This window comes from Propithecus coquereli, unplaced genomic scaffold (genome assembly GCF_000956105.1).
Source record: "Propithecus coquereli isolate 6110/MARCELLA unplaced genomic scaffold, Pcoq_1.0 Scaffold35, whole genome shotgun sequence".
Classification (NCBI taxonomy): Eukaryota; Metazoa; Chordata; class Mammalia; order Primates; family Indriidae; genus Propithecus; species Propithecus coquereli.
Window position 1 is genome coordinate 1,602,077 of NW_012149174.1, and position 18,560 is coordinate 1,620,636.

Genomic DNA, 18,560 nt, shown 5'->3' on the forward strand with positions numbered 1-18,560 from the left:
CTCTACCCATGTCTCTGGCGATTTCTCTCAGTGACTTTAACAATGGGATTGATTACCTGTCCAGCATCCTCCCCTTACACATGCTCAAAAGTCTCAATGTCAAGACCTTGGTGTCCACCCCACCCTAACCACTGGGGCTCCTTCAAATGTTTGCTGTGTGTCTACTATGTGCCTGGAACACACTCAGCCCTGGAGATGTAAAGATGAAGACGACTTACATAATCCCTGTCCTCATGGGACTTAAAGTTTGCTGAGACAGACCAACGGCATGACACACACCCATTCGCCTTGGCTATACCTTGGCCCTCGGAATTTGAAATTCTTCTGTAAGCAACTATGACAGTCCCCTTTTGACTCAATTTGTTCTTTCACTACCTTTTTCATTTCCTTTCTCCTGGGGTATCTGCCTTCATTTTTATTTTTTGAAACATTTACTATGACATTCAGTTTCTTATATTCTCTCTGGCTGCCAGCCTCCTTTGGGTCTCTTGCTCAGCTTGGGACCCTTGCACAGCCCTTTAAATGTCACTAATGCCAGAACTCCTCTCATTCTGACCCTAACCCACTGGATTCCTTCTCCTCCCCTGAGCTGCTGGATACTCGGGAAATGCCAACTCACTTCATTACAAATTAATGACACTTGAACTCAGCTTGGCTCTGAACTTATGTCTCTCCCCCATCCCCCACAAATGAATTCCTTATGTCTTTTACTTCCTACATCTTTCCTAAATCTTCCTTATATCTTTTTTCTCTCCAAATGAATTCCAGAATAGCTGCTTCCAGTGTTTTCCATTTTCTTCCATTCCCAACACTGCCCATTTGCATCCCTTACTCTTTGCACGTGGCTTTGCCTAGCTTCATAGAGCCCACCTGCCTGGAGCTCCTGAAAAACCTTCTGCCAACTTTACTCAACCTCTGCAACTCCAGAGACAGGATCGCCCAGCCTTGTTCCATTCCTTACTGCCTCCACCACTACTGCGCTCTTCCAATTCTCACAGCATTTTGCTTTTGCATTTTCTCCCTTTCTTTGGCATAACAGACTCAAATTTCTCCTGTCCTATGTAACAAAACCAAACCTTCTATATGGCCCTGTCTGCCCTGCACGCTAAATCTCCACTATTATATATTGATATACAGGATCAGGTTAATATAGGGCTAAACCTTACTCTCCCCACTCCTCTCTTAGTAAGATACCATGGAATTCTTTGTAGGGTGAAAAACCCAGTGTAACACATTAAAACAATAGCTGCCTAGTATTTCATTGTATGGATGTACACACATCTATCTAACCATTGCTCACTGCCATGTATTTAGACTATTCTTTATTTTTCTGTTATCGATGATGGAACAAATCCCTTGTAGATAAATCTGGTATACTCATGCTATCATTTCTGTAGGATATATTCTTAGACATGAGAATGCTAGGTCAAAGTGTATGTGCATTTAAAAATTCAATAGATTCTGACAATAATTCTCCAAAAAGGGCTCATTGCCTTAAGCTCCTAATAATGACAATGTTTACGTAAGCGTCCATTTCTCAACAGCAGTGGACATTAAAATGGATTTTAATTTTTGCTAGTCTAATAGGCAAACACTGCCCTTTCATTATTGCTTTGTGTTTTTATTTGCAAACATTTTCATCTATTAGTCATTTTATATTTTGTCCTCGGAAAACAAAGAATGCCTGCTTTTTTTATTGTGTTATGTTCCCTTTCTGTCTGGTTTATAGAAACTCATCTTACATTACGGGTAACCTATTTTCTGTCATGCTTTCTTTATATTTCCTCCCAGTACACTGCCTGTGTTTTAACTTTGTGGTATCTTGAGCTACAAGAAATTGTTAATATTTATGTATCCAAATATCTAGTTTTCCCTTTTAGTGTCCCATCTTATATAGAAAAGACTCTCTTCCTCAAGTTATAAAAATATTTGCCTAAATTTTTCATTTTGAATTTTTACATTTATATATTTGTAGGCTTACACGTGCCTTTTCTTTTTCAAATTTTTACAAATTTTTTCATTACACTGATATATCCTGCAGTGGTGAAGTCTGGGCTTTTAGTGCCCACTGCCTGAATAGTATACATTGTACTCAACTGGTAATTTTTCAATCTTTACCCACCTTCACATTTATTTTATTTTTACATATGGTCTGGGGTCTAACTACTTTTCCCCAAATGGCCAACTATTACACACCATTTAATAAAGAATCTGTTCTTACTCTTTCCCTCACTGTTCAGAAATGCCATTTTGGAATTGGTTTCTTTCCAGGCCTCATCCTTCTCAAGCCCTATATGGCGGCAATTGCTTCTTTGGCTTCCTGGCTTCCTGGATGGAATATTTCTCTGGTCCTTTTTTATTTCTCTAATTCTTTTCGACCTTTCTAATTGATCCATTATTGGCTCCTCTCCCTCCTGTTTTGCAAATTTCTATACTTGGTCTTCTCTTCTCTCTTCTAACTCCCTCTCTGCTATCTCCTAGAGCTCCATTAAGCTACTCTATGCAAAGGACGTCCACGTCCACGTTTGCAGGCCCACAGCCAAACCTGTGGTTCTTGAAGGTCACCTGAGGGGTGGGTTAGGAAGCCCCTAAGGTCACCTCAGCTCCAGGGGTGTGTGAACTCACGTGGTGGACGAGCTGTCTGCAGCTCCAAGTCAGCACGCCCGATGCACCCGTGCACATGGCCCTCCTTGGGACTCTTCCTTGGACTAATAGCAGCACTCTCTTCCCAGCCACCTGATTGTCAACCCTCAGGATTATATCCTGTGCCAAAGACCCCCACATCCATGTCATCATTTTTGTTTTTACAACCAGGTCTTTTCTCTCCCACTTGTATTGGCAAACATGCTCAGAGTTTCTACTCCGCTAGCCTCATAACCAACAGTCTCCCTGACTCCTCTCATTTGCTAAAGTAGAGCTGTGGTAGGAATACTAGAACCTTAAACTATTATTAGTAACATATAAAAATTATGTCTTTTATACATATATATATATATATATAAAATACACGAGCCCTTCGTGCTTGGTGAGTAGACAGTTGCCAAAGCTTAAATCTATGTGTTATTTTTCCATTATTCAAAAGGCTTTTGCTACCACAATACTCAGGGTTCAAGTTAAAAAGCCAAAGACTTCCTTTTTCTTTTTCTCTTTCTTGTAACCAATGAGAGAGCTGACAATACATATCCGTTCTTTTATAGTGCCCACTGTGGACACAGCTCTGCAATGGGATGCCAAAGCTTTTATGGGATCCTTCCTGGAGAGGAAAACAAAGTGCTCAGATGGTATCTAATAGGCGCCCACTTGAGTAATAGAAAAGGTCTATCTGTCATCCAGAGCTAATGGCTCATAGCATGAATCTGACAGGGCCCTGTCTTCCTTCTTCCTGTCAGCGACAAGGCAAATGGGTCATGCGTTAGATCCAGTACAGCAAGGAGCCTGTGACCTCGCATCCCCTTTCGCTTTAACAGATGACAAGCACCACCAGAAAATCCACAATGGACAGGTGGTCTTTGGAAGCACTCCTAAGATCTCATAAGAGGGACTATGGATACGAAGTGCTCATCAGGAACACAGTAAATAAAAAACAGTAAATAAAAACACATTACCACAGTGATTCAAAGCCACAGTTTAACTTGGCCCAAGGTAAACACTAAATTAAGAACGCTTCTTTCCTTAATTTCATTTCTTTTCCTTTAAAACTTGGGATTCTTTTGGCATCTTGGGTGGCTGGGAAGAAGAAGATATCCCTGGCCCCTGATGTTGTAAAGAAGCAGGAGGCCAAGAAGGTAGTCCATCCCCAGTCCAAGAAAGGTCCAAGAATTCTGGCATTGGACAGGACACCCAGCCCCAAAGGGACCACACCTGCTTTGTCGAATGGCCCCACTACATCTGGTTGCAGTGACAAAGGGCTATCCTCTGTGAGAGGCTGAGAGTGCCTCCCATGATTAACCAGTTCTCCCAGGCCTTGGACCACCAAAAAGCTATTTGATCGCTTATGCTGGTCCACAAGCACAGACTGGAGACAAAGAGAAGCAGAGACTATTGGCCCAGGTTGAAAAAAAAGCTGCTAGCAAAGGGAATGTCCCCACTGAGAGACCACCAGTCCTTAAGACAGGGGTTAATGCTGTCACCACCCTGGTGGACAAGAAGGCTCAGCTAGTGGTGGTCACACAAGATGTGGATACCATCCAGCTGGTTGTGCTCTTGCCCTGTGTTGGAAGATGGGGGTTCCCTACTGCATTATCAAGGGGAAGGCCAGGCTGGGGCATCTAGCCCACAGGAAGACTTGCACCACCATCGCCTTCCACAGGTTAGCTCAGGAGACAAAGGAGCTCTGGCTAAGGTGGGGGAAGCTATCAGGACCAATTACAATGACAGATATGATGAGATCCACTGTCACTGGGGAGGCAATGCCCTGGCTCCAAAATCTGTGGCTTGCCAAACTGGGAAAAACAGAGGTCAAACAAACAAAAAACTTAAATTCTTCATTTTGGAGACTCACAATAGCATAACAATGTCACTCCACATCTAAAACCAAGAACATTAAGCACAACAAGGCTGTAAGGAACCACACTCTTGGTGAAGCCCATGCAGTTTCTTGATAAAGAAAGAGAAGAGAACTTTCTGAGCAGTCACCAGATTGTGTCACCTGGTAAACAAAGCTGTTGTTAGTTTTTTCTCAGCCTTAAGAAAATAAGATGATAGTCCCAAATTCTGGGACTTTAAAATGTTTTAGATACAAAGAGAGGCTGTCACTCTAGGACCTTATCCACCTAGCAGCCCTCTCTTATCTGACAAATGACAAAATAAGACCCAAGAAGGTAAGAGAAGGTAATACTGTCAGTGTACGGAATATTGCCACCAATGTCTCTCAAGTCTCCAGTCCAGAGTTTTTTCTACTATATCACAAAATAATTCACTTCAAACCATTACTTCCTCATATATGTCTTTCTTGGATGCAATCATGCAAATGTTGTTAGCACCTTTGGCATGGATTTAAAACATTCATTTTTTCTCCCCAAGACAATGACCACCTGTCTCTAGGAAATCTAGGGGACAAATATTACTCTGCTGGAGATGGTATGACTTATTTGCTTTTCTGTTTTTGTCATGCTCTTAAAAAGAAGACTCATTCAAGCATTTCAAAAGCTATGTTCCAGTTACAGGGGTGGCTGTTATTATTTTAGCAAAATGAGTCTGCATAGAAAGGTGATCCTTCTCCACATAGCCATTAGTGTTATCATCTTGAAGACAGATTATTAAAACTATAAAAATCTCACTACGTCTTGCCATGCCGTTCTACTAAAAAATTGGATATCAATAGTATTTGTAAAAGGCTTAACAGATACAATTCACTTCATAAATGAAATAAAAAATGCTTGAGAGAATCATAAAGAAAGCAATTCCAACTTTCTTAGTAACCAGTTAAATTTAAATTGGCTTCTAATTTTGCACATTTAAAACCATATTCTAACAAATGTTCGTTTAACAGATAAGAGCTCGCAGATCCTTGAGCTGAATCCTTCAAATTAAAAAAACAAACTAAAACTATTGAAGAAAACATTTACATTTACATAAAGTACACAATCTAAAAATCTCGGAAATGACCCATTCCTACTGTCAAGTGTGACTTTCCGGAGGCACCACCAAATATAAAGCAGTTTAACTCTGGAAGCGTGTTCAGGCACAAGATGGCAGTCATGGAATACACGTCTAGCTGCCTTAACACGTGAAGATGGTTTCAAACAAACAAAAGAAAAATACATGCTTTTAAAGGAAACAGAGGAACAAATAATAACAAATGAAGGGAACATCAGTGTTCTTTGTAGTGAATGACATTAGTTGTGGAAGGATCAACTGTCTCCCCTGAAATGATTACTCTCCTTGAGATGAATACAGTTAGTAATAAAATCAATTTCATTAAGACACTCAAATATATGCAACCATTTAAGTTCCCCCAAAACAATCTTTTGCTGTAGTTCAGATTTGGGGCTCCAATGATCACCAGTAATGGGCTGTACTCATATATGAAAGATGAAGGTAAACTGCAAAGGGCAAGCCTTCACAGAGAATGTCTGGTGACAGCAACTCCTGCCTAATTTTAGAGCCTGACAGGTTGAGAGGAAAATGTTCATAAAAGGGTGCTGGGATCCTCCTTTTTATCAGTTGACAGAGGCCACTTGTGTGGCCTGTGCTAAGTGTGGCAAATAAATCTGACAAGAAGCAGAGCTGCCCTGAGATTCCACAGTCAATGCAAGGAGGGAAACAAGACATTCCATTACCCAAAGAACTGGGCAGAAGGCAACCTCTGTGCCTCAGTTACCTTGTAAAACAAGTATATGAAGAATTTCCTAGGACTTAGAGGGAGGCACTGCACATTTCTGTACGGTGCTAAGATTAAAAATACTAGCCTGGCATTAGAAGGTTGTGATACTATTTTCCAAGCATTTAACTTTGGGGAAGTGGGGAGGAGTTTAAGAGTCACCTTTGGGCAGAAAATATAAAAGGAAAATCTATTCCAGACTGCATCAGTTAATTTTTCCAAGGATGGCTGTACAATTCTGCAAAAGTGGAGATTTAAAAGCTCCCACAGGACACCTCAGTAACAGCAAAGTCAGTCTATTAAAAAATCTATTTTAATTTTTCGTACATTTCTTGAGCACCAACAATGTGCTAAGTGCTATACTGACAGTCTGCTGAAATTCATCAACTCTCTAAGGCTCAGTCACCTGTTCTTTGGAATAATATGCCTTTTCCCAGCCTCCAACTGTGAAGCAAGAGGTGAAGTTCTGAACTCAAGAAAGAAGAGCAGCGGTAGAGGCACAGTGGGATCTCGTGCCATGGCACTTTGATGAGTTTATTTGGATTTTAGAGGTATTTAGGTATTTTGAGGTAGAAAGACATGTAGGGCTGCGCTGAATAAATTTGACTTGAGTGAAGAATATAAAAGCCACCTTCAGTTCTATTGCTGTGATTTTTTTGTGGTCGATGAAAGCACATAATCAGGAATTTCCATTAAAGTGAAGGGACCCACTCCATGCAGAGGCAGAGAAAAAGCAGCTGCTATTTTGGTATAGGCAGAAACTACTCTGTAGTAAGGCTCATTACAATGGGATTTATTTCTTTGTTTATTTATAATATTTATTTACTTATTTTCAAATTGTAGGAAAAAGTTTATTTGCTGGTCATTGTTTAACTCCTAGAATTCCCCATTGATGATACTAATACAAAATGTTAGTTGTTAATCCATGCTAGCCCACCAAAACTAATCTAACATTATTGGCAAAAATGAGTCATTTTTTAATCTCTATTAACAGTTGAACTAATATGTAAATGAATCTGCACTAACACTTGAACCTCCTTCTCATTCTTCAATACAATTTAACTTCCACTTGCAACCATCTGATGTTAAAGTCTAAAGTGTCCTCATGGGTGAAGTGCATGACAACCATGTAGATGGTCAAACAGGACTGTGATCTTTATTTGGTGGTGACAAAAAAGGCTGCAGTTTAGTACCTAAACCTGCAGTTAATAGTAACCCTTCTACCCAAGCAAAGTAATTAAGGAGAGCTATGAAACTGAAAAGAAAACTAGAGGAAACCAGGAAAAAGAGGCAGTGTGAGCCAGCCACTGCAAGCTGGCATGTACCCCTGTATTTCAGAAAGGGCAGGAAAGCCAAAATTACAAATTGCTTTCCTTACTGACTTGACCAAATCGTACATTTTTCCTCCAAAAACCTTGTCCAGGGTTGCATTTCACGTACCTAGTATAGCATCAGCCCTCATAACAAAATCAGATTTTTCAGAAGAAACATTATACATAATACAGTCAGAATCACTGATTGCTTTTTCTTCATCTTTTCCTGTGACCATGTAGGTGTTTGAGTCTCTTGTATTTCTTCTTTTACACTGGATTCGGGCTGTTTGAAAACGATTTCATTATCTTTATTATCATCATTCATTTCAGCCACTTCGGATTTTCGTCTCTCCAAAAATGTTGGTGTACAAACTGGTGTGGGGCCCTGGCCAGCCACAGTCTTCTCAGGAGTGTCAGGAGTGCCTGAAACCTGTTGTTTCATTTTCTTAGGTAAAACCAGTGGAAGAAAATTATAATCAATTCTTTTTTAGCTAATTTCTTCCTGACTAATTTTTCTTTCTTTTTAAATCATCTCTCCATCTGTAGCCTTTGCATAAGTGTCTGTCTCTGATTACACTGTGTCACTACTGGATACGATGTCTGTTTAAATTGAGTATTCCACTCGTTAAAAAGTTCTTCATGTACTTTTTCAGGTGGTATAAAACAACACTGCAAGAGTCTTTCACCAAAAAGGTACTTGTTCATCGTTTCGGCAACTATCTTGGCAACATCATCAGACTCAAACTCCACAAAGGCACACCCTCTGCTATTTCCAATCCTTTTACTTCTGGACAGTCTGAGTCTTGTAAAAGTGCCAGACTGAGAGAAATATGCTTGGATCTGGGTTTCACAAAGTGCGTTAGGTAGGTGGCCCACGTACACTCCAGGCTTAAGTTTTTCTTGCTTTTGTCACTGGGTTATGCGGTAGTGAACCTGCACCACCTCCTTTTGGAACTTGACGTCTTCCTGTGGGTTCAACGGATCGGCCGGGAGGGTCAGCAGAGACTGCCAAGATGATGAACCTCACACGGTGCCCCAGGAACTCTACAATGGGATCTGGACTACATATCAAATGCATGTATGTGTGTGTTTTGCTCTTGCATGAAAACATGATGAATCCATCATCAGGGGGCTAGGAGCTCTGGACTGTTTGCATTCAATAAATATTTGTTGAACGAATAAATGAAAAAGAATTGCATATTAAACACTCTCTTTTTGATCCCCAAATACCTACACTAGCCTGCCTCAGTTCCTGAGGCTCAATGACATCTTGGCTACCTCTCTCACACCATTTTATCCCTGCCTGTCTGCATGGTAGCCTGGCCTTCCATGGGCTCCTGCTTCCGATCTTCCAGCACCTATTACCAGATTAATTCCCCCGAAATCTTCCTTTTAATCTAGGTCACTCCATATTGAAAACATATAACACCTCTCCATTCTCTACAAAATGAAGTCCAGCAACTAAAACTCTCCACTGTCTGCCTTCAACTTTTGTGAATCTGTCCCAACTTCAACTGTCCTCTCTACTGATATTGCCATTTCCCACCTCCAGAGCTCCAATCCCAATGTCATAAGGCTTTATAGACTAAATCACAATTGAAAAAAAAAATCCATTGGCTCTTGGGAGCTCACCTGTTTGACCTGCTCCCTACCTCGCCAATGCAGGCACCCCCAAAGCTACATCTCAGGCGGGTTTACCCTTTGCTTGAATATTTCTAGTAATGAGAAAGAAACTTAAAACAGCACAAATGGTCATTCACTTCACTTTGGAGACACTGTTAAAAAGTTATTCTTTACCTGAAAATGTTAAAATACCCCAAAACACAGAAAACGAAAGTTAGCCAAGGCTCTGGAGAAAGAATTTAGTGATTGTAAATTCTTGTGCAAGCTAATTATCAACTAAGGTTTCCATACACTTAACAACGAATGTTAAAATGCCTGTCAGTTTCTGTTAATATATTTTTCACAATAGAGTTTTCCTTAGTTTTTACTTTGGTCAAAATTCATGTTATTTATTTTACTTGATTTGTTTAAAACACTTATCTAGTTCTCACATGTACCAAGCACTATTCTAAGGGCTTTGGAAATATTCTCTCTCATTTTAATCCATATGAAGTCTATACAGCTGGCCTTCTATATCCACAAGTTCTGCATGTGCACTTTCAACCAACTGTGGTCGAAAATATTTGTGGGGGGCAGGGACCCCCACCAAACAATACAACAATAAAAAATACAAGCTTTAAAAAACACTACAGTATAACAACTATTTACAAAGCATTTACATTGTATTAGGTGACACAAGTAATCTAGAGATGATTTAAAGTATATGGGAGGATATGCACAGGTTATACACAAATACTATGCCATTTTCTATGAGGGACTTGAGCATTCTTGGACTTTGGTATCTGCAGGAGGTCCTGGGACCAATCCCCTGTGGATATGGGACACCTGCACTATGAATACCCCCACTTTTCAGGTGAGGTTATTCTGACCCAGAGAAGTTAAATAACTAGCCCAAACCATACATCTCCTAAATGATAGAGTCATGATTTGAACCCAGGCCTTCTGGCTCCAGACACCACGCTCTTAGCCACCGTAAACAAGGGGTCAGCCAATCCCCTAGGCCCTCCTCTGGGGGCCCTTCTCCTCCATGGCACTGGTGTCTCCCTTCTAGGGCTGTGCATCTATTTGCCTCTGTATGTAGGATGGCACCTAGAAGATAGGAGGTACTTAGAAAACACATGCTAGATAAATGCATATATTAATGCTCAAACAGGACCCTATATTTCCATTGAATAATATAAGAATAAGTATTTTAAATGGCATTTCATTAAAAAAATCCATACAAATAGAGCAGCCTAGAGTCTGGTCTCAAAAACACTTGTAAGTTGAAAAGTAATAAAATAAAAATTAACTCTGGTTGAGGCACTTAAGAGATTATATAAGCTTTTTAGGGTCACAAATTTCCAACTTATTACTAACGAAAAATATTTAACATCTGACATTTTCTTTATGTGTAGCCGTTAATCTATTAATTTAGCAATGCCAGGGCAAGGAGCTTTATGGCGCCTAAACTGTTTAGTTATGCTAATTGACTGCAGGAGACTGCACCTGCATAATAAAAACCCAGCGAGGACACTTGAAATCCATTTCAAATCCTCATTAACTCAAAACGATGGGCAGATCACTTATTTATTTTATTGCCTTAGAAAAACAACATTAATAACTAAAATGCTGAAAAGACAAACTTTGGTCAGAATCAGAAGAGAACTGCACACTTTAAAAATTTGTGGCTGGTAGTTATCTGCTCCTTAAAAGGGTGAACTATTAAAGAGAGATAGCTGTTAGTGAGGAGAAAGCAGAGAGGTGTCTGTGCAATCAAGCTGGTCATGGCAGTGTGGGGGATTAAACAGGACTGTATAGAGCTGAGTGTGGCCCTGAATTGATTGAGGACATTGACAAACGTCCCAGAACTAGGAAGCTAGCATAATTGGTCAATTAACACTTTTTTTAGTTTGTTTGTATATCCAAGGGAAACCGAGATGCAGCAAAACACTGTCACAAGCAAATGCACACAAAATAATCTTTGCTGCAGAAAAATGAATGACCAAAATATTGAAAGGTGAATTTGGAAATAAAATTATCTGGTGCAAAGGCATTTATGCAAGTCTCTGTTGGACAAATCTAATGCTATTATACTCTGATCCACTTCTATTTAGAGTCTCTCAGACAATGCAAATGCAAATCACTAAAATCCTTCAGGTGAATAAGAGACAAAACAGAAATCCATCATAGATGATTTCAAGTTACTTAAAGGACTTTCAATAAGAAATCCATGAGCACTAGTGCACTTCCCCCCACACTGGGAAACGTGGGGCCAGAGTGGACTCAAGCTGGGGAACGAAGCAGCCTGCGAAGAGGCAGTCAATTAGAGGAGGCTGGACTAGAAGCTTAGAGGCAGCACCACAAACAGCTACTGGGAAGCAACTCGCCAGGGGGCAGGAAAAAAGGAGGAAAAAATGAGGGCAAATCACAAAGTTCAGAAATCCTGCTGTGAAGGTATAAGAACAAATCCTTTTTGACTTACATTCTAAACTTGGCCGTGTAAAATGTTGTTTTATGTTTGTGTAGTAGTGTACCAGTAGCAGAAATCTTATCAGTGAAACCATATATAATTTGATCTTTTTGGATGGTGGTTAGATGCCCCCTACCAACCTCATTTTAGCCAAAGCACTGTCATGACAGAAAGGTCGTGTGTATTCCTTTGAAATGTTTTTAAAAACAGAAATAATATACTTTTAATCATATATATACCTTTTGATTATCTCCAGTAATTAAGCAAAATGAATGCTGAAGGTGAATAACTGAATCACGCTCAAGGAAGATCCAGAAAAGAACATCGTATACCGCACTGAGCATAGATGGCGCTCGGGATTGTGGACGGGGAAACTGTGACGATTATGAAGCATCGGGGTATGTGCAGAAAGGCTGGCAACAAAGCCAGTACACTGAGTACAAAAACTTTCACTTAGCGGACTTTGAGTGCTATTTTTCCTAGTAACTGTATAGTAGGAATGTATCATATATTAGCACACAAAGCCCGGGGCTGTAAGGAGACCCCTCAACTCATTAGAAGCAGCTGGGCCCACTGGCCCCACTCACATGCCCTCTTCAATCCATTGCTATGTGACGTTCACTGGCTCCTCTCACGGTCAAATGCTCACGGCCAATCTCAACCCTGCCCATTCTGTATCCCCTGTGCCTTCTCTGCCATTCCACGCCATTCCCCTTGAAACTCTCCTCCCCTGGCTTCTCTGATGCAAGCTATCCTGGCTCCTCTTCTTCCCCATTCCTTCAAATGTTAGTGTTCCTTAAGACTTTGGTCCTCATCTCCCTCTACACACACTGTTGGAGTTTCCACCTGTGCCCGTAGATTCATTTACTACCACCACTGCCAGTTTTCACAACTACCCTTGGCTCCTTACCCTGACTCTCTGAGTACCTGGTAGGCAGATGGCCCCATGTGCATCCTACACGGCCCCTTCCAAGTCTCTGGACCTGTCTCCCTTCCCAGGTTAGTCTCCCACTACATGGGTTCCAGCCAGGCAGCTTTCGTATCTGCCGTGCTGGCCGTGCCTTTGCTTTGGCACAAGCTCTTCCTCTCGTGCCTTTCCTGTCTGCCCAAAGCTCTCCAGGCAGGAAACTTTCTTTCCAGCAGCAGTCCTAGATGCTCCTCCTTCCCTAGGTTCCCACGGGATATGTGATTAACTTAAATATTGTTTCCCTCCCATCACATTGCTGGAAATGTTTGACTGCGTCCCTATTTCCACTAGTAAACACTACCCTGCCTTATATTCCCAGCACTGCCAACACCGCCAGGACACAGTGCTTCGTAAATGTCTGTGAAGTAATTATGTTCGTTAGCTTAAAAACCTTTTCACCCAGTCATTCCTAAATACTCATCTGATTTCTCACTTGAAAATTCCATTTTTTTTAAATTAGGATTAGTCAGTATAGCCACCATTGTCTTTAGCATCCTTTGGCTTTTCGATGGGGGATGAGCCACAGTTACTTCTGGGACCTCACTTAGACTAACATGCATCTAAGACACTGCAAGAAACCCAAACAATGAAGAAGACGTGTCATATATAAAGATCAATAAAACTATTGAAGAGTGAAGAAAGAAAAGGAAACTGAATGCATGAAATAAGAGGCTGATTTGAAAAATATGTTAGAAAAGCCAAAAGCCACTTAAAAGGATGAAGCTATGTGTCCAGAGTCTGAAAAAAATAAATACAAAGTAATGATCACAAATTCTCATAAAACATAATAAGGGACCCATCAGTTGAATTTACATGTCAGTAGAATTGTTTGATTGCTCTTGTCTAAAAGGCTCCCAAACATTTGTAAGCATGCAACAACTTACAGTTGGAGGACTACAATGCAATAAATATGTGCTAGGAAAATATAAAGAAAAATTCACTTTGATGCTCTAAAAGGGGGGGACAGTATTATTTCCTGCTTTGGTCATAAACAATGATCCAAAATAACTCTTAAAGACTAGATCACACAAAAAATTCCACAGAAGTAAAAATGCTAGTGAACATTCATTTTATGACGATATTTGTCCACTTTGAGTGGACAGGACCAAGTACCCTACGAGGGGAGAGGCAGATGGTCCAACACAGAAATGTTACATAAAGCAAATGTTCCATTTTTATAGGTTTCTGGCAACAACTAGATTATTTCAGAGTCCATCATCTATCACAGCCTCTTTCATTCCTTTGTCAAGTACTGATATGTATCTACTTTGTGTTCTGGGCTCCGAGGACAAAGCAGCGGGCAAAACCACATTCTGAAGGGGAGGCAGATGAGCACAGAGACAAATGCTGGTGGTAAGTGCAATGGAGAAACAAAGAAGCTGGACGTGGGCAAGGGCTGCTGTATTACACAGGATGGGGAAGGAGGGAGTCTCTGATCCCTGCAAGTAAGTGAAGGAGTGGGCCAGGTGTGGGGTGCGCATTCCAGGAAGAGGGAGGGGACAGGAGGGGAGGGGTAACCCTTGCATGTGCACAAGTGAGGCAAGGAGGCCAGTATGGCTGTAGCCGAGGGGGCAAGTGGCAGAAGACGAAGTCAGGGACAGGGCAGGGGCCACGCAATGGGGGTCTTGAGGGCATTACTCAAGGATGGTCAAACCAGCAGACCAGCGTAATCATAAGGGATATGCTATTTACTAAGAAGCGCATTATCCTAGGAAACAATGGGAAGAGTCACTTCCTTTTTAGCCTTGATCTCAGAACTGGCTGCCCTGCCTGCTAACACTGATCCCAGCCAGAAAGTCAGCCCGTTGAAGCATCAAGAATGACATACATCATTCACCCAAACTGACACCACCACAAACTCTCAATACTGCGGGGATAATGTGTTTATAGGAGACTAATTCACCAACGTCACTGCCAAGAAAAAGCCTGGCTAGACCACACTTAGGTTTCTCCACTGATGAAAGAGCCCCATGTTAAAGCCAGTCTGGCAGGGAGAGCTCCTCTCCTCATGACCATATAAACCAACCCTGCTACACTGGCCCTGTAGTTCAGGGCAAACTCAGTGGCTTTGGGGGACAGCAGCCCAAGAAGGGGCCACAGCGCTCCAGGAAGAGCTCTACTTAGAGGCTGGCCCCAGGGAAAGGGGCGGAGGACACACAGGCAGGTGGGCAAGGAGGGGCTGGAGCAGGTAGATGCAAAAATCAAGAAAAATGAGGGCTGTGCCTGGCACGCTGCCACGCAGTGAGGTCACGAGTGGCCACCATGCCCCAGGGCTGCCTCCTTGGCCCCCGCAGCTCCTGCCGTCCTCTCAGACCCTAGGCCTGTGAAGAAGCGTGGGCCCGATCCAAGGCTCCTGCATCCAGATGGGTCCCCAGAGGAGAGTAAGGGGGCCTGAGAGCTTGACGGGAAGCTGACCTGTAAGAGGAGGCCACGCAGATAAGCCCGGGGTTAATCATCAGCTCAGCTTGCGTTGATCGGCAGTCCTGATGTTCCTTGTTAAGTAGGAAAACAGACGTTACTTCATTAAAAAAACTGTGTGCTCAGGACACAAACTCTCCCACTACTTTGAGTCTGCCAGAGAAAGTAATAAGGCCCTTGAAAGGAAAAAACATGATTATTCACTAGATTTTCTAGAGCTGTTTGTATTTTTAAAGAAAATGCTCAGAAAAAATGAAAGCTTAAAATAATGGAATCAATTTCTCTTGACAGAATTTTAGGTGCTGTGGTAAAAAGATGGGTGATGGCACAGAGGTGACCCCAAATCCCACCCAGGCCTAGCCTGCCTGCTCTCGGGAGGAAAGTGTGGTGTTGGCAGAGCTAGTTCTGTGTGCTCTGTCCTGTCTCCTTCCAGCACACAGAGGACTGGCCATGACACTCCCTGCCCACCCTTAAGTTGGTCTGTCCTCATGACACGGTGTTGGCAGCAACAGGTGGCTGGGGGTGGGAGGTGTTACTTCTAGACAGAAGGACTGACTTCTAGATAAAAGGACTGGGGGCCACCACGGGATGCTATGCGCTTTCCCTCTCTGCCACAGGACAGGTGATATTCGAGTGGAGAGGCTCCTCAGGCGGGCCCTGGAATAAGGGGACATGGAGGAGAGTCCAGGCTGACATCCCACAGACAGGATGTGGGAACGAGATATGAACTTTTCTGGCTTTAAGTTCCTGAGATTTTGGAGCTGCATGCTAACCACAATGACCTTGCCTATCCTGACTGATACAGGAAAAAATAACCAGGTAGGAATCTAATCATAAGCAGAAAATTCTAATGCTCAAGTGTCTTCCCATTCCTAAATTGAAATGTAACAAAACCCACAAATATTTCAAAATTTTAAAACTACTTTTTGAGTTTTAGTTGAAACTCAAAAATTGTTTAGAAAGAAAAACAGGCACTCGGATAGAGAATTCAGGGCCTAAGAGGTCTCACAGAAGGAAAGCAAGGAGCCGGCAGGGGGATTCACAACTCCGAAGCCCCCAGGCACTCTTGCACACTTGTTCTCTTTCTTCCTCCTGGCAGAGTGGCGGAAGGTGTCCCTCCTCCTGTGACGGCCAATCCTTCCACTGGGGTTCGGATCCCCTCACCTTCTCAACGAATGTAGCTCCTTTGGTGGTTCCCTGCCTATAGGTACCAAGCTTTCAATGCACCAAATAACCTGTTTTCTCTCATCTTAACACGACACTGACCTCATACACCTTGTCCAACTGTTGTTTAGATCTGTAAGGGGTCTGTTTTCTTCCCTTCTCACACCTTCTCCCTGGTCTTGAACTTAATGCCACAAAAGCTATGGAAAACCATGTTTATCAAATTAAAATTTGATTTCTTTTTGATGGACAGGTTTTCTTAGCACAGCTGTGCAAGTTATTCAATGGGAAGAAAACAAAAAACCTGAAGAGTAATCTGAAGGCGAAAGAGAGTGGGAAGACATGAACTACAGCTGTTAAAAATCAGAGATGCTCAATTAACTTACCGGGGATAATTTTTTTCTTAAAAAACCGAATATTTTTAATTTAAACTTTTCACATTGCAGCAGTAAGACAAGATTGTTGCAACTAGGAAAAAATGCAATACAAAAACCTATAAAAGCAGAGCTAATCCTCCCCATCCCTCTATCACACTCACCCATAAAGACACCAGTATCACGGGCACCAGGTACTCCTCTCCTGTCTTTCTCAATACACAACAACACGCCCTCACCAGCCACCAGTCTGCCTCCCTCCACCCTAAAAGTGCTCTGGTCGAGCTCACCAACAAATCCACCACGTCAAATCCAAGAACTCCTCTTCCTTCCTCACTTCACCAACCAACAGCACTGAGAGCCGTCTGCCGCTCCCTCCCTCCCTTTCATACCCTTTCCTCAGCTTCCTGGTCCACCTGGTCTATGGTTTGTTGATTTTCCTCTCACCTCTCTGGCTGCTTTCTTTTCAGGCTTCTTTGCTGGCTCTTCCTCCTCCAACTGAGCCCTAGATGTGAGCTCCTCAGGACTCACTCCTGAGCCTTCTCCACTCTTTACATGCTCCTCATGTGACTTTAGCCTTGTCCCTGGATTTAAGCAACACATTTACTCTGAAGAATCCCACACTTATAACTCTAAGCTCAGAGCTCTACTTTGAGCATGAGACCAAGTATCTAACTCCATACTTGACAATATAACATGTACTGAAAACTTAACATGTTCAAAATATGTTTGCTCCCAAACCCATCCTACCCAACCCACTGCCAACTCATTGATAAGTTGTACCAGCGGCTCAGATGCACAATCTCGGAGTCATCCTCGATGCATTCCTTTCCCTCACCCCTCTGCAATGCAACCTCTCAGTGTGTGTGCTGCTGACTCTACCTTCCAGGCATACTCCAAACCCCCTTCCCATGTCCACACACCCCACACCAGTCTGGCCGCCTTATCTCTTACCTGGTCTACTGCTACAGATGTCTCGCTGCTCTCTCTGCTTCCTCATCAGCCCCTCTAATCTGTTCTCCACAAAACAGAAAATGATTTTCTCAAATCAGAACCATTTTCCAGTATAAAACTCTGCAATGACTCCCATCACACCTGGAATAAATCTGAAATCCCTACCACCATGAAGGCCATGAAGCTCTGCCTTCCCCTATGCCTGCTGTCCATTCCCCCTCAACTCATTGGCCCAGTCCTCTCTGAGGTCCTCTGAGGCCAAGCACTTTGTTCTCAGGGCCTTTGCTCTAACATTCTGGGCTGCCTGGCCCCAATTCCACATAGTTGGTTCCCTCTGAGCCTTCGGGTTTCCATTTAAATGCAAACTCAGGGGAGCTTTCCATGACCACTGGATCCACAGGAGGCCTCCCTGTCATTCTTGGCTGCAGTCCTTGTTTATTTCATTCACAGCTTTCCTCCCAACTTGCAATGTTGACATTTATTTCTGTTTGCTTGTTTTTGCCTGTATTTCTCACCAGGGCAAAGACCACATTTCTTTAGGTCACTGCTATACTCCCAGTGTTTAGCACAATGCTTGGCACGTGGTAAGTTCTTAATAGAAGCACACTGGTGGGATAAATGAAAGTGGTTCTTCCCCATCCCACCCCCGCTCATCAATGCTGACCGAGAACTTCTGATGGAAGGCAAGGAGGAGACCCACTGGCAGCCGCATGTAGACAAGAATGAGTTGTAAAGTCCAGACAGGGGAGCAGAGGCAGCTCCACAGAACACTCCTTTGTCCCTCCTGTCTCTGAGGATTCTGAGCAATGGTGTCAACGTCAGCACTGCCAACACAATCAAACCCACAGATTCTCAAACAAGATGCTAGCCACAATTTAGATTTTTTAATACTTTTCCCCAATCTCTTCCCAATACTTAAATTAGCTATATGCATATTAAACTCTGGAGTTGAACTAGATATATCCCAGGCAAA

At 42.5% G+C, this 18,560-nt stretch overlaps 1 protein-coding gene and 2 pseudogenes across 1 annotated transcript in view; 1 reads left to right on the forward strand and 2 right to left on the reverse strand.

Annotated features, from left to right (window-relative positions):
- PREP (prolyl endopeptidase) overlaps nucleotides 1-18,560 on the reverse strand; it is a 148,161-nt gene that overhangs the window by 17,483 nt on the left and 112,118 nt on the right. The gene's annotated exons all lie outside the window — the stretch shown is intronic.
- LOC105815862 lies at nucleotides 3,495-4,531 on the forward strand (annotated as a pseudogene).
- LOC105815863 lies at nucleotides 7,781-12,664 on the reverse strand (annotated as a pseudogene).